The sequence below is a fragment of the Pogonomyrmex barbatus genome, unplaced genomic scaffold (genome assembly GCF_055798465.1).
Source record: "Pogonomyrmex barbatus isolate J1 unplaced genomic scaffold, ASM5579846v1 scaffold2, whole genome shotgun sequence".
Classification (NCBI taxonomy): Eukaryota; Metazoa; Arthropoda; class Insecta; order Hymenoptera; family Formicidae; genus Pogonomyrmex; species Pogonomyrmex barbatus.
The window spans coordinates 6,278,735-6,296,237 of NW_028297116.1; the positions used below are offsets into that span (position 1 = coordinate 6,278,735).

The 17,503-nt window shown below is 33.6% G+C and overlaps 1 protein-coding gene across 8 annotated transcripts in view; it reads right to left on the bottom strand.

The window, feature by feature from the left end:
* Fife (regulating synaptic membrane exocytosis protein fife) overlaps window positions 1-17,503 on the bottom strand; it is a 144,827-nt gene that overhangs the window by 108,303 nt on the left and 19,021 nt on the right. The gene's annotated exons all lie outside the window — the stretch shown is intronic.

Here is a 17,503-nt window from a genome sequence, read left to right on the forward strand (position 1 = left end):
GATCCACTTTTGCCTCGCATTATGGACGGCTCGATCGCGGTAATGGATTGAGTAATCATCAAAGCTTGTCCCATCGAGCGATCTACACCCATAAAAACAATTCTCACTTATTCCGAGAGCGCGATAAATGGATTTCTACTCTAAAGGCGATATTGTGGTTTTCAAAGTTCTCGCGCCATATACCACTTTGTGCAGTTTGCAAACAGTCTTTTCGCAAGCTGGCTGGCTGCTTTGAGAGGAATGTTTGGTCGAACGTAACTTCGTTAGAAAGTTTAGACACAAACAAATATTTGCCAGCGCAAATTAATATCTGGCTTTGTTTCGTTGCGTTGTATAGGATGTCAGTTCTTGAGAGCGAGCGCATATACATTGTGAAATGATCAATCTTACTTTTCCTGAAATGGCAAGCTGATATTTTAGGTATTTTGAAAATCATTATATTAATCTAACCACCAGTGTTTAAGGAAATTAGGATCTCGCAAAGACTAGATAATATAAGATCCGGTTATTGATTAATTATGATATACTTAGTATGGCGCAAAATCAATGTTTGCTTAGAAAGCTTTCGCTTCACGTGAAATGTAGAATATTGATAATTGTTATACAACACAAACGAGAAACTTGCTTGACCTCAATTATGTTTCATGCTCTGTGAAATTCGAATGGTTGCATCAAATGTACATATGGTCACACGCACGATGAAGCCATAATTGCGAAATCAAACTCAAAAATATCAGCGATGAAAACTAATAATTTAATAGCATGAATAAAACATGTTTGTAGATTGCAGCAGTTTTGTGTTAAGAAAAAAGTTAGCATTTACATTAATTTTATCTGACGATAGTTAAGCTTTCGTTCGTATTCAAATTAACATCAAATCTGAAGAAAGATTAATTAGATAATATATGTTCTGTAGTTTGTGACAAGCTGCACTTTATTGTTACAGTAAAATAAAATCCAATTGCAAGGATAATATTCTAGGAATTGCGACTTTGAGATGGTAAAAATATAATTCCTCCTCGCGAGACGATTCCACGAGACAAAGTTTGTTGAACTTAATCAACGTACCGACGTGCTGCAATATACACTCGTCCTCATTAGCTATAATTTCAATCAAGAAAATCACCCACGCGACTAGAGGATTTGATTCTCCCACAGGCATAGTTGACCACGACGATATTGTAATTACGAATTTAAAGTTCGCAACGCTGTCGCATGTCTAAACTAGTAATAAATTTGTACGTATATACAGATTACGTATATGTACATGCACAATTATTTTACACAATTGTCGGGAAATTATTAACTGATATTTTTTTTACTATGATGAGATTTGTATCAAAAAATGACTGATCTCTTGCCTTCAGATTAACAAAATGATGGATCTGAGTTCATTGTATTGTAGATATTTACATTCATTTCACACGCATCTTGCATATCTAAATACACGCTCTTTTATAATTGATATCAATATTTGAAGAAAAATAAGAACAAAAGACGATTTTATTTAAAGAAGAAAAGAAAGTTTATTGTACATGTATTAAAAAATATTATTAAATTAGGAACTCTAGAGAAATTTAAAAAAACGAAATTAAAATATTCATAATCAACATGATTTGTTCTTGTGCATTTATCTAATTATCTGGAGGTTAAATATAATCTATTTTTTATTTTATTAATAAATATTATATTAATATACTTATTAATTTTATTAATAACTTTTATCAATATACTTATTATTTTACTTATTATTTTACTTATTATTTAATTATCTTAAACAATTGGATGTTTAACAATATTAAATAACATATTTAAATTAATACGTTCTTACTATATGAAAAAAGAAACTTTTCTCTCTTTTCTATCGTTATTTTTTGAAATATATGATGGTAATTACTTTTGTAGCAAACACACTATAAAAATAAGTAATAATTTTCTTAAAAATCAAAAGTCTTTTTAGTTTCAAAATAAAGTCATCAATTTAAGCTACATATTTTTATCATAAAAAAATATCCAACGTTACATAAATACATAAATATTCACTACTAAAATTTTACAGTTAAATTGGTATCAAAAAGGAAATGCTCTATTTCGCAGATATTAATTAATATCTTCTTCAAAATGATTTGATAAACTTTCAGTCCCGAAGTAGTCCTGCGCGCAACGCAAACTGATTTCATGCGGTAGAAAGCAGTCGACTCGTCTCACCGCGTTTTGGAAGCCGCACTCTCTTCCGTCGCATTCCGCGGATCAGGCAATTAATCTGCCGCGCAACGAGACAAATTTTGGTTGCAACCAAGTTTCATGGTTACGTGAATCATAGTAATTGCGATGTAAATGGCTTCGTTAACCGTTCTGCTAGGCAGGATTAACGCAACGCTACCGCTTGGCCGTCCTTCTAATATCATTGTGGCCAAAATTTGTTATTACCGGCCTCTCGTGCGGTCAGAATTTTCGCGTAATATCACTTGTCGCACAGTTTCCATTGGCACATGCACAACATTAAAGTGGATACCAAGACACAGATATAAATACTCATTAAAAATCATGTTCACGTAACAAAATGTCAATCGTTACTAGAAGTTATTTTTGATGAGAGCATAAAAAAATACAAAAATTTTTTTTTTTTTTTTTTTTTTAAGAGAGAGAAAGAAAAAAAAAGAGAAAAAATATAAAGAGAAAAATAAAGATCGAAAAATTTATGCCGCATCGTGAGAGAAACAAAGAAGCGACGTTGGAGACAGAGCGGAAAATACAATCGGACGTGGTGATGACACGATTAGACTAATCTTCGGGAACGAAAGGAGAAGACGAAGAAATATCACAGAGGCGAGAACGATGCGAAAGAGTGTGGGATTCACGCAAACGAGGCTGCTCGGGAGAAAAACGAAGATACCATCGAAAGAGATAGAACAATAGGTGGAATGGAATTTCAAGCGCTTCGCGCTCGTAATATATACCGGCGTATATTAATTTATCCCATAATGACCCCATCGTGGCGCTCACGGATAATATCCCTCGAACGTGGGCGTCTGTCGTTCGAGTGACGAGAAATGGGGAACAAGAAGCAGCACGATATTCGTCTATATTAATTGCCGAAGTTAATATTCGCGTGGGTGACACGCGATCGACGGGTCAGCGAAGCGCGAAGCTTCCGGAGCTTTCGGAGCTACTCGAAAATCTCAGGCGATACCGTGAGAATGGCGGAACGACCAAGATCATATCGAATAGCACGTTGCCATTTTGTAGATCATTACGCCGCGCGTTAAGGGGATTAAATTCTACGAGCCACGTTAATTAGCGAAGACAGCGTAGGCAGCCTGTTCGTATGAGGATGTTAATGATCGATATATCTCGACATGTTCAACGAGGGCGGGTGAAGGCGTCTAAACGCAATCTTGCGACATTAGCCATCATGTCACTTCGTCTGTATTTGTGCATTGCATGGTATCTTTCTCGTGACGCAATATTTCTACCTAATATTTTCAAATAAGATAGAAACGTCGGTTTTAATCTTAAATTTTTTATCCATTACCATGATGAGTAAATAATGTTGTAATTTGTAAATCCATTTTCAATGTTTTTTTAGCACGAGTTCAATCGATATTGAATTGAAATGATGCATACCAAATGATGCATATCAAGAAAATATCTACATATTACGAGTGAAACGCAAAAGTGGCATCGAGCCACCGTAACACGCAATATCCACGATGGATGATCGCCTTACAGCGGTGCGCAAACAAATCAACCCCCCCGCAATCTACGACGAATAACCCGGTTCTAGGTAGCCTCTGATGACGTACGAGGCGGAGACAAAATTATCCTGGCGAGGAAATCGGTCATGCTTGTCTATGTTCGGAACGCAGGAATGAGTCCACCATGATCGGGACAAGGACGCGAGCTCGAGCTGCGTTTGCAAACGCAACAATGAATAGCACGCTTACATGGAAACCTCGAGGAGTTGTGGTTTGCATGTAATACTGGCGACAGAATGGGTCAGCGGGGACGTGAGAAGACGTGAAGAGAATATTCTTGCTGTCAATCCAACGACAGACTCGATCGTCAAACAATATCATGACTATTCCTGTGCCTTCTATTTCCTGTGTCCTTAAACGCTGGCTTATTGCGATTTTTCGACTGGTTACGTGACGTCACTGGAATATCAGAATACTTCCACGAAGGCATATTTCGCACTAGTTTTAAATATAATGAAAAAAGAAATCTATTATGTCTTATTTAAAAAATGTATGCGGTACACGGCTCGAATGTCAGGGGTATTTATGATCCTAAAGATTAAATATAGCAGTCTTATATTCAATATGAAATAATATACGATCTTCATATGAGAAGAGATAAAAATACACGGTATCTCTTCGTTAAATATGAAAAGCATATGCATTTTATGTTTAGAGGGAAAGAAGAGGAAAGAATTTTATGTTCTTCATTTTATTAACTTCACTACACGGTTCTCCAAGCAATTCTTTACGATGTGTATTTCGTCGATTACATTTATTGTTTATATTTATTAGGTTCATTAAATGCACATTGCCTCGATAATTTTATCAATATGAATGTTTCAGGTGACTCACTTTTTGCCGCCCAAAATACATGCGGTTGTGATCGTATCGTCCATGATTAAATCAAAACTGGTAAATCGAGGGGAGAGACTGCGAAACTAGGGTTGCGTTGCAACGCAATGCGATCGCCGTCTGTCTCTGCGAATACACGACGTGCTGGCGGTTTGTGTTTCTTTTGTGCGCACGAAATTCCACGTGGAACAGATACGTTCAAATTATCGTCATCGTTGCGCGGAAATACGCGTATCCGACTTTCGTTAACCACGCGGACAATAATTTCGCCGTGCTTTTAACCCTTTGAGCGATATCACGTTGGCATAAGTTGCCAACGTATAGCAAGACCGTTAATTAAATCCGTCGCTCAAAGCGAATTTGTTGCAATTTATTTTAAAATTGTCCTTCTTGATTTACGAGAAATATGTAAAACTAAATAACGTTTAACAAATTTTATTTTATTATTACTAATTCACTTTTTACCGAGTTGCAATAATTGCTTTAACCGTACTGTATTGTTTATTTATGTTTGTTGTATAAAATGTGTCAACCTTTTTATTTAAATTACTTGCAAACGGAAGCTCTCCCGACGTACTTGCTTTGTTACGTGAAACTCCTCGAAATTCCTTTTTATAGTCAAGCTATATACAAGATGATGCAAGAAATATATTTCATTTTTCACACGCGTGACTCGATTTTGTTTGCCAGATAAAAAAATTTAAGGACGTTTATCTATAAATAGCAATGGAATTCACCATGAATCAATTGCGCTTTTGGCTCTTCTATTACATTTTCGAATATCGAATAAGCCCACAGCCCAACCGGAAACATTAACTCGAGAGGAAATCGAGAAACGACCGCGTTCAATTGGACTTCTAGTCGATTGTGTCGAACAAATACACAAATATTCGCATTCAATATGAAACCACGTATTCGACAAATACGGTTAAATAACTAACAGTAATTCTTTATTAAATTACAATGAATTGAAACTTATACGATATCGTTCAATAAAATGAAATAATTGAAAATATATCATCATGGGAAATAGAAATTCTATAATACTTCATAATATTTTCAAAAATTATAATAAGAAGAAATATCAATATAACTTTTATATTTTATATATATATATATATATATATATATATATATATAATGTAAGCTTTAATCATACAATTGCATAAAAAAGAACGTGATGAAATACTTGATTGAAATTGATTAACATAAGTTGTTTAATGCTTGCGTAATTAAGTCGCAATCACATACATAATACATAAATTTATCATCGATTTGATTTCCACTTGACTTGACACTCGGTTTTCTCTCATATAAAAATAGATAAGAGACAACTTCGTTTCATCATCTACCTTCTTATAGCTTGATAAATCGCTACGCTGCAAAGATCGATGATACGCGTTTCCAGGCCTCGTTTGTACGTTGGGATTATAACGATCGCGGTTACAAAGCAACCCCTAGTTTCACCCTCCCCATAAAACGATGTTTGTCCCAGTGGCTACTTGTTGAGCTTACTGTATACTTTAATACCACGCTTAGCCGGAGACCGCCATCGTTCCGCGTTATTGTACATGCATTTTGCTCCCACGTACAGGATTTGCGAGTTTCGCTCTACCGGTTTCTCGTATACACGATAGTGTTGTCATAGCAAATTTGAAACGCTAGTAATACGTATTACATAGAGCTAACGCGGATAATGTTCCATTATCGTTAGATAAATATGACAAATTGTGTATTCTCAACGCAATAATTTGTATACGGTAAATGCAGCAATACTTGTTGGTGTGTTTGTTAGTCGAAGCAAACTTAAATCAGAAAATTACGTATAACCCGGAAATGAAACAGTCTCAAACATAATTATTAATATACATATATACACTGTTAGCATTACGTTGTAACATCAGCTATTAATATATAACATATTTAAGAGCTCAACTAATAGAAAATATCACGCTATACAAACAATAAAAATAGAGACATTTTAATTATTTCTTCTAAATGTAATAATTTTTCAGATTTTTATCTAAGAATGTTTTAATTATATATAATAATAAAAACTATTAAAATTTAAAAAGAACATATTTTCTTATAGTTATATCATTGAAAACATTAACGAAAGAATTATAAAAAAGTTAAAGTATAAACGAAATAACTTAATTTTTAATATTTCTATAAAAGAAGATATTTATAATTAATATATTTTTTAATAAATGACAGAAAGACTTTTGATAGTTAATATATCCTCCTCCTCTTGAAGTAAAACACAAGAAAAAGGTTTGTAAATTGTTTAAAAAATTTATACTTACTTACTTTAATTTTACTTACTTTACTTTTTGTACAAATTACAGATATTTAGAAAAAAGTAAAATAAAACAAACTACGTTTTTATATTTTTATCATATATGTTTCAATGATATACATTTTTAATTTAATTGATATTTGTATCGAGCGATGCTATGATAATTTCATCACTGATAATCTTTTGTCAGTCTAACATAAAAAGAGCAAGTCCTCGTGATGGTTTTAGCTCTTGCTATTTGTCGGCTGATCACGCGCTAGCCACTACTTCTACTTGCTGCGGCCGATCAGATAGGATGCTCTTCCCCTTGTCAGTGCTTCTATGTCTACTCTCGATGAATTTAAGTGCAGGCTAGCGTCCGAAGAAACTTTATTTCAGGAATATCTTCTAGCCTACGTATTAGTTTGACTATTTGGAGGGAAACTATTTTTTTTTATATTCGAAATATAAACTTTCAATATATAACTACTTTCAATATATATTATAAAACATTTATATATACAAATAATGATTAAGAAGTGCTACACGATTGAGCTAATAAGAAATAATCGGTGTGTACGCATTTCGATTACTATTTAAAATTTCTAGAGAAATAATAATAATAGATATAAATTTATAAATTAATACGTCTTTTATAATTACGAAGACGACGTTTATTATAATGTTTATTTCTATTCGATGTAAAAGAATGTTATGTTTGTAAATTATTATTATAGCAAGAACTCAAGAAAATAAAAAAAGAATAGATGTTACGCAGTTAATTTTTTAAATACAGAATATTAACAATTTCTTTGTCATCATATAAAAATTTTAAACATAAAATTTTTTAAAATATCAACGACTAATAATATTTATATTTTTATATTTTTTAATATTTATTTTAATATTCTTATACTTATTAATCTAAGAATCGCATTAAAATTAGAATAATATATATTTTTACATTGTTTATGCCCTAACAACAAAGAAGATTCTTCTGCGCAATATTCATCGTCACTCTGTAACATTCGTTATTTTCACACACGACCTCATTTTCCGCTATACGTGCTCGCCATTCGAAAATTTCGTAAATAGTACATCGAGTTAGCGACGATCGATCCTCCGACGGTGTCAACTCGAAATAGAGTTCCGCAGAGTGATCTTTAGCGTCACCAACTGATCTCTTGTCCTTACCAAACTTGAGGTACAAGAGAAGATGAACTGTCTTCGTAGCCTGGAATTCGCTCTAGACGAGAAGGCGCGACTATAACAAATGAATCTAATCAATCTAGCCACGTCTACCAACAATTCGTTATCCGATTTTCTCCACGCGGTAAGTAGGAAAATTTTCGTTCTTGATAAAGAGCAACTCACTCCCGCTGTAAGAACAATTGAATTAAATAAATTTCATTTTTTGATCTTGATTTGATCTTGATCACGGTCAAAATGTCATCATAGAGCACAAATATTTTGCCATGTATGTCCCATAACAGTATGTACGATGAAAATTACAAATAAACGCGACCCTTTTCAGTCCAAAATTAATATTTATAATTGAAATTCTCGGTCTTTGTAAGAAATCAAAATAAATGAATTTTTACCACATATAAAAATAATACGTCACGTTGTAACGTAACGTTACTATGTCATATATGACGCATAATGCGTACTGCGGCAAGTGCATCTCACACATATACATACATATACACACAGAAACTTTAATCTGATATTCTACTTGTTCTATCTTAACAGCACCGTAAATACGCGATATAAAAGTCACAAAAATAATCTCTCTCTCTCTCTCTCTCTCTCTCTCTCTCTCTCTCTCTCTCTCTCTCTCTCTCTCTCTCTCTCTCTCTCTCTCTCTCTCGTGTCGCGACGTTTTCAATTTTGGTTGAACGGAAATTTCTGTCGCACGCAAAAAACTGTGATACAGTGGTAATAGGAAACGTCACGCTTTGCCGCGTGACGTATTTACATCATTACACCGTGACAGACAATATTATAATTAAACGAGTGTCGTTTCCCGTGTACGACGCATCGATCTGCGTATACGTGCGCGCATCTCTACGTGCATGTATCGGGGGAACGGATTCAAATCTATTATCCCATATCAGATATCATCCCTGTAAGCATGTCGCACGTGTGTGCACATCCGTTTGTTACGTGGCGATTTGACTGTACGAACTGCCAAGCGTACTATGTCGCCGATATCCAGCTGTTATCCCATAGAATTGAAGCGCCGTCAATAGTGATAGGTTCAACCCTCAATAGAGTCTTTAATAGGTAACATAAGGAAACATTATTGCAATTAATAACGATATATAAAAATTAAAGATTAATATTTTTATGTAAAAGGAATATTACGGTTAAAATATCTCCCTTAGCTGCATTAATAATTTTCGTGAAAATTGTTTACTAACATTTTATGATAGACGGCAAAATCGGAAAGTCGGAAGAATTTATATAATTTACTGCGAATATTAAATTTGTTGGTTTAAACGTCGCGGTATACACGGAATGTCTCGTTCATACATATGTAATAATAAATATGGAGCAAACATTGTTTACTATGCAAATGTATTGTGTGTGATGTATTTTACATTTGCGTTTGTGATGTTAAACGCATGAAATGCGTTTTGAAGCTGCGGCTCCTTTAATGCATAGTGCGTAAGTTCTGATGATGTCATTAGCCGGAACATTGTGCTTTGCGGATACCATTGTGTGATGTTGGTGGAGGCACCCATCGCTCGCTTGTATACAGAATTAATCCAATTTCTCATCGGCACGCCCGCCTTCCACTGGGAACAACATCGTTTCACCTCGCGCTCCGTTCTCTCTTATTTTTTATTCAACGGGCAAAACGGCCGCGGCGCGAGACGCCACCGCCATGATGTGCCGCGGAGGTGCAATAATAATTGGACCTGAGCGAGTTATTTCTGATTTATTTTTCTAAATATAGAATAAGTTTGTCGCTGGAATGGATCCTCGAAGGAGCTGAAGTAAGGAAACACAGTGAGAGCGTAAGGATATCGGGGGATCTTAAACTCTACTCACAAAAAAAAAAAAAATACGGAGTTCCGAGTTTTAGTCGAATAATTTTTGTGGCTTTATAAACGGCGCGAATTTCTTCAAGCGACTTTTCAAGAAAAACGTGACTTCCACTCCCACGAGATCTCGTTATGTGCTACCACTTTGCGGAAATTACCTTTTCCCTCCTTTTTCTGGAGATTAGTTTGGAAGTTTTCTCTTGCGACCAGTAAAAATTACATGCGCAAGTAAAGGCGTAAACGGTTACATATGATTATGGAATAAAAAAAATTAAATGAATTCTGAGGAATAATAAGTTTCGTTTGAAAAATAAGTGAAAAGCAGTCTCTCATGTTAAAATCCTTATTAACGTACTATTAATTGGATTATATTGAAGCTAAAAGTTGTCCAAATTTAATTAATTAATTAATATAACAAATGCATTGTATTTTTATTATAGAAGAAATAATTGTTTGGACAAATTTGTTGTGATTGCTCCACAAAATAAATATTAAAGTCACTGATTGATAGCGATCAGTCTTTGTTTACGTCAGAATATAACAAACGGATGCACAGTAAAATTTCCCACTACCCAGTACCAATCAATAGCAAAATATAATATATTGTTATAGTAGCATCTAACAAGTTTGTTAGTTTTACTTTCAACTTTTCAATTTTTTACTTTTCTTTTTTATTGTATTATTAAGCTTCAATTTTGCAAAAGTAAATATTTTCTGTAATCCTCTGATATGTAAACAATTATATATATTAAAAGAATCATTATTTGAAAAAATTGATTCTTATTTAAATCGAAATAGTAGCTCATACTGTCTATAATAAAACTTTAAATATGTCCTGAAAAATTTAAACATTATCTTCAAAAATCTCAAACTTTTATTTAAATAATTATTTAAAATTAATTTTTTTCTATGTTAACTTTTCCTATATTAATAATAACTTTAATAACTGTTCTCACAAAACTCAATAAATTTCAAAAAGTCTGATTTGATAATTAATTGTTATTTTGTACCGTTGAGGATTATCGATTACCATTTTGATTTAATAGCAAACCACCCATTAAGATCTGATAATTAAATCGTGCCGAATGAAATTAACTAGCGGTTGTACGTTATTGATTCCTGACTGAATTGAAAACGAGATATGGAGATATACATGTTTCATTTTCATCATGAAGCTCTAACAATAGAAAAACTTGTTTTCAAAATTTTACACGTTCAAACATCATATATTAAACATCTCCAATGGGAAATATACTATAATTTTATAATCTACAATTTTTCATATTGACAATATTTCGTAGATGATATTGTGTATTATTATTATTATGTAATCGATTTAAAATATTTAGAAGTCAAACAGTATTACCACAAGAAAAACAAATCGCGTTGAAACCAATTTTGTGACGGCGCAGTGTATGGTGTGACAGCAATTCGTTATTGTTTGCCAACAGTGTCAAACAGATCGTAAAGGCAACGAGCATATAGTCCATTAAAGGGATAACGAGAAGGATGCTAAACTTTTACGACAGGGTCATCCATAACAGAGTTCGCTAATGAAGCTGTCAGGTATTAAAGTGTCGTGCCTAAGGATGGATAATTATTAATGATGACTTTAATAGCTGCGCTGAAGCATTTCCTGTACATCACGTTGAAGGAAAATTTAAAAACTAAGGCAATCGAAAAAAATATCGTTTGTTGTAACCAAGATAAAATTTCCAAAATAAACATTTTTATAAATAAACTTTCGCAAAAGTTGCACTGCATTATGTAAACAATCAATTTTTAAGAAAAGAGAACGACTGTCGAGAAATATAAAAGATTTATTCATCATTGAAGTTACAATGATTTATTCAAAGTTTGTGATATATTTTCTTGTTTATCGTTGTATCTTTCTTGGCTTTATATAAATATATCTTGACTTGAAAAAAACAAGAGTACTAGATAGTTATACGTGACTCAAATGCGGAAATTTATATCCCTGATAAATAAACATCTTAAATCATTCTGTTCTGCTTGTCAAAGTATTCCACTCCGAGAATAAGTGAAGTGAGAATTTAAGAATTTGTTTTACATAACTATGATTCGCCACACAATTCTTCAACTACATAAGAACTGTGCATTCATGATGATCGGAGAAAATATTTTGTGAATTGACGATGTCGAAAGGTTGCCAAAAAGCTTTGCCTCAATTACGTTGGAAGTTAGCCAATAATTGTGATACACAAAAGCATCTAATCATTACTTCCGAATCTCAAGCTCAATCTTCAAAAAGTATCGAGCCACTAATACTGACACTAACTGAGAAAAGAATTATGTTACATTCTTTTTGTATTTATTCTTCGAAAAAAATAAATTTATATCAAAAAATAGAATTACAAAGAAAATATATAACTAAATTAAAATTTTCTACTTTTAAAAATTTATGATGAAAACGGAAAATTTTCTTTATATTAGAATATAAATTGTTTAGATTATATCATTTGAGATTTAATTACAGATATTAAATATTAATTATGTTGTACGCTTTTACTTAGATTAATTATACATAAAATATTATATCTTGTTCTCGAAGTTGAAAGAGAAAGGTCACAAAGAGAAAAATACCTTTACGTCGTTTAATTACAAGCTTCATCGACGGAGAGACACCATAAGGTTTCTAATTAAAGTAGCGCAATGTAAATTCGGAAAACGGATAATCGGATGACGTACGGAGATTATCAGTAAGTGAATGAAGTGATGAATGATAACGCTTAATTCATGATATCGCACCAACAAGCTCTTAATTATTATCGGTCCGGAACACCAATATTCAGGTCGAGGCTTGCGGTATAAAATCAGCCCTATGCATTCCGCTGGATATTCCTGGAAATTTAGCCGATGTATGTACATATATACATGTACATGGAACAGCGGAACAGACTTGTTCCGGCGGCTCCGTGGCCGTTCTAATTAAGCCGACGGAAATGAATCGCAATATACGCGTTTTAATCGATACCGCGGCTTGGTACTTCGCGCTGTCCCTTTATTTCCTGAAGGAAAAGGCGATTCCGGATATCAGCTGCGGCTATGAAAATTAATTCGTTTCATGGAAACGCAAAGATTCCACGCGAGAGGTAAAGTAGAGCTGAAAACTTGATTTGAATCTTTTATCATTTTGAAAAAAACGTTCAGTTCCAAAACGTTCACGTTCCGAAAAATCATAAAATGTTCCATTTCCCCCTTAAAGTACAATTTATACTAATTTATTACTTTTTGATAGACCGACGATTTTACGACACTAGTCAATTAACAATGAATCATAATCCACGATAATAACGATGTTAAGTAGATCACTATCGAGCAGACTCAATTTTCCTCCGGCGATCTTTCCGTCGTCGAAGCGGTGCGTACATCCGAAATTCGATAGACTTTGTAAGCGCTGCTTCTTATCGCAACGGCATTGTTCATTAACTCCTTTATTAATCTTGTTCGTTGTTATTCGAGGTGACTCGCTTCCCGTCGTCTTTTACGGAGCGGAAGAGCTTCTGTGCGCGTCGCGTGATCGATCGACTCGATTAAAAACTGCCCGACTGACTGCCGGCGGCCCAATCAAATCTCGTTTCGCGTCGCAATCAAGCTCGAGATAAACCCGATCTCGGAGGGGCCGCGTTTCCGCGATTTAGCGCAATTTCGTCAGTGACGCACGAGGAACAACGTGAGAAGTGGCGCGGGTGTATTCCTATACGGGGGATGAATAAGCAGCTGTAGTGCCGGGAGAACGCGTTCATTGTAATCGCACTGCGAGATACAAGACTTGGGAGGAAGTCAACCGAGAATCTCAAATTAGTACACTGCAACGATGCTTCGTGCAGGGCAGAAACTTTCCTATCGGTGCCCTGAATTTCGCTGGGATGTTCCTACGGATCACACGTTGTAACGAGTGAACCGGATTCTTGCTTGTCTCTCTCTCTCTCTCTCTCTCTTTCATTTATTGTAGAATTGCTCAAAGCAAGTTTCCTCAAGTCCTAATGTATATTTGACACGTGAGAGGAACGTGCGTTGAAAATTAAATTTGACATTTCTTTCCTTAAAGTTAACACGGCGAATTTCGGTGATTTAATATTCAGATATGAAGGTAAGAAACACAAAGATGATCACGAAAAAGATCAAACGTCTAAGAATAAAATTTAATTGAGTAATGATAATGATGTTATTAAAATATGTAAACTCCTCGTTTATTATCATTATTTCAGTATTAAAATAACGTTTTAAAACATTTTTATCCGACGGTATATTTAATATCTAATAATTCTTATTGTATACTTCATATTGTATATTTCATATAATATTTCATTTACGTTCATCTCCACGAATGATTTCAATATTGGATCTGATAGAAAGAAAAAGAAGATTATTCATAGTCATAACGTAGCAACATAATTAGCAAAAGAGCATTTTAGATAAATCCTGTAATAAAATTTCTTCCTTGATCCACTTCAATTCTCAATTTTCCGCACGTTGATACTTTAACGACGTTTCTCCGAAGATACTTATTTTAAATACGATTCTGTATCACATTTTTCTTACCTAATTTGCAGGCACGACAATGCTCTTACGCTCTTAGCTTGTACGCTTGGTCGAGTTCACGCTGTCCACCATCGTTAACAATAACGTGGGTGATCTCGCAAGGATAACGTAGGAAGATAGATGTAGAAAGAAAGAGAGAGAGAGAGAGAGAGAGAGAGAGAGAGAGAGAGAGAGAGTGTGTGTTGTGTGGGAGATAGAGAGGGAAGGAGGGGGGGGAGAGAGAGAGAGAGAGAGAGAGGCCAAGTGCCGACGTTGGCTAGGAAATGGCTGCCACCTGTAGCTATTGATCGGCAGGGCGGCGAAGCCGAGTGTGTACGTGCGCGCGTATTTTCCCTTTACCCCGTTTCACCCCTTCGCCACCCAACTTCTATCGAGAGAGTCTTGCAAGCTTTCCCTCGTCCTTCGCCGTCGATTCCTTCGCAACGGGATATTGCGTATGACGGACTCATCCCTCGCAACGTCTCACAAAAAGAAATTGGGGCTTTACAAACATACTATACCGTTGGCACTCGCATCTCGTGCACTGTCGCGCGATATACGCCGTTTTATCACCGTGATACCGTATTGACGTTCGTTGTCGGCGGAATCAGAAAATATGGATATGCGACAACGTGACATGGTAAATATAATGAACAAATTCGTCGCCTCGATATTTGAATCTGGGGAAATTGCACGAGATAATATCGCGAGGGCGAACGAGATGAATACATTCGCCGTGCTGAATGTATTTTTTTAACGCAATTCTAGAAAATAAGTTTGGAAAAATAAAATTCTATTCTCTATTTTTCCTTCCACCTCAATTCCGTTCTATAAATTTCCATATTCGTTCTCATCTCAATTTTTATTATCAAATCTCAAGATTTCGCCTCTTAAAAATTTATTTCTGGAGCTTATGATAATTGAGTTGAATTGAGTCTAAAATTTCTCTGGAGAGGAAGTATAAATTTAAAATCAATTTTTATAAACAGTATTTGCAAATAAGAAATAAATCTTCAAAACAAAAGTTAACATAAATTAAATATCAAGTAAATGATAAGCGGTAAATTCGAAAAATATGTATTTTTACAATTTCTAAGAAAAGAAATTGTTAAAGTACATCTGCAGATTCTTATAATATAATAAAATATATCAAAATAAATTAGAAAGAGATTCATTAACAATAATAATACACATCTATTAATTTATTATAATTTTATTTTATGATAATTTTATATATATATATATATATATATATATATATATATATATATCATTTTCTATAATCCGACATTAAATGTGTTAAACTTAAGTAACGTACAAATGTCAGATTTAATAATAGTGCCAATTTATAGGGTATACAAGTGATGAACTGAATAGAGCGATAAATTTACCTACGGGAAACATAATTATGGCTAACTTATGGCTAACTGTGTGAGTCAATTTGGTCGATTGTGATTTAATAGCGAATATAAATTAAAGACAATTTATAGAGAAGACAGAATAGAACGGCAGAAGATACCTTTGTGAAAGATACAGCCCCTCGATTGATTCCTGTCTCCGGTCATGTGACCCGTGATAGGCATAAGGCGGAAGATAAAGGATCTTTATGGCGTGTCATGAAGGTGCTATTACCTTGTCGGATATACAATGAATTCAAATTTTATTAATTCTCTTCGATTTAATCGAACTATATAAATATGACAAAAGGAATAATTCACTATCAATCGCCAAAATGTTTTATGCATATTGCTGTCATTTAAAGTACCATGCATTGTTCTACCTTTTCAATTATTTTACTTTTCATTACTCGGATACGAGCAATAAGCGCAGCTATAATTTGCTGAATCTGCATATCTGCCATAGCGAGCAATTTTCATTTGCATTTACTCCGCTATTATTAATCTATTTACATAATTAGTACATCTTATATTATTCTTAGTGCTTGTCATAAAATTACATTAATGTGCTGTTTTTGCAAAAAATTTAGATATTATTTTCTCTCTCTTCATTTTATTAATGTAATTTGACATTAAAATATTGATATAATTATAAAAGGACATATCATTAAAAAAATAAATAATAAACTAATTTAATCTTTTTTTTTTTCATATCAAGTATTATGTTATAATAAAAAATCGTTGTTTTCATTTAGATAATTTTCTTTTCCAGGAACACAAGCAAGTATGTTAAAAATATTTGCTAGGTTACAATACGTGTGTATTTCAACTGTATTGTTAATGTAGGCAATTCTGTTTGTTGTAGTATAAAAATTCACATTGCAGAAGATGTGAAAACAGAAAATACTAAACTTAATAAATTAGCACCGCACGTGGCTGTTATACGTATTTGTAAAGTCTCACTAAATATGTTTGAAGAAAGGACAACGCATATACAATGCAGTAGAAAAAAAAACAAAAGCAGCGACCGTGTACTTGCACGTTGTTCTTCTGCTTCTCTCATTAGTAACTCTACTTATTTCATAATTACATTTTTCTTGTAATTAACGTGCACGCTGCATTTTGCATCCGTGGAAACAGCCCTTTAATCAATTTATTGCTGGTCTAGTGACTTTAAAATATCTCTGAGAAAACTCCATGAAAAGTTTATACGGAATCTTTAAAAAGCAAGTTATTTTATCCATGAAAAATACTGACATTCTAATTGTTTTATTTATTACTTATTATATAACATTTTACTTGTTCTTCGATGCAATAATTATAAAATAGACAATTCAAAGATGGTAAAACTTTTTCCAGAACTTCTTATTACATCTCTGGGATTTTCTTCAAGTAGTTAAGGTTGAGTTCGATAAATCGAACATACTTTGTCAAACTATGTAAATTAATTAATGAATTTTTTAGCATTATACGAGTTGTATGCCATCACGAAGATCAAGTATCTTTTTGAGTTATGTATTCGTTGATGCGTTAATTATTCATTTGTAGCATCAAATTTGATATCAATTCTTATAAATAATAATAAATCAAGTCGCGATCAACAAAAATCGATAACAATTTAAATAAATGCCGAATTTATAA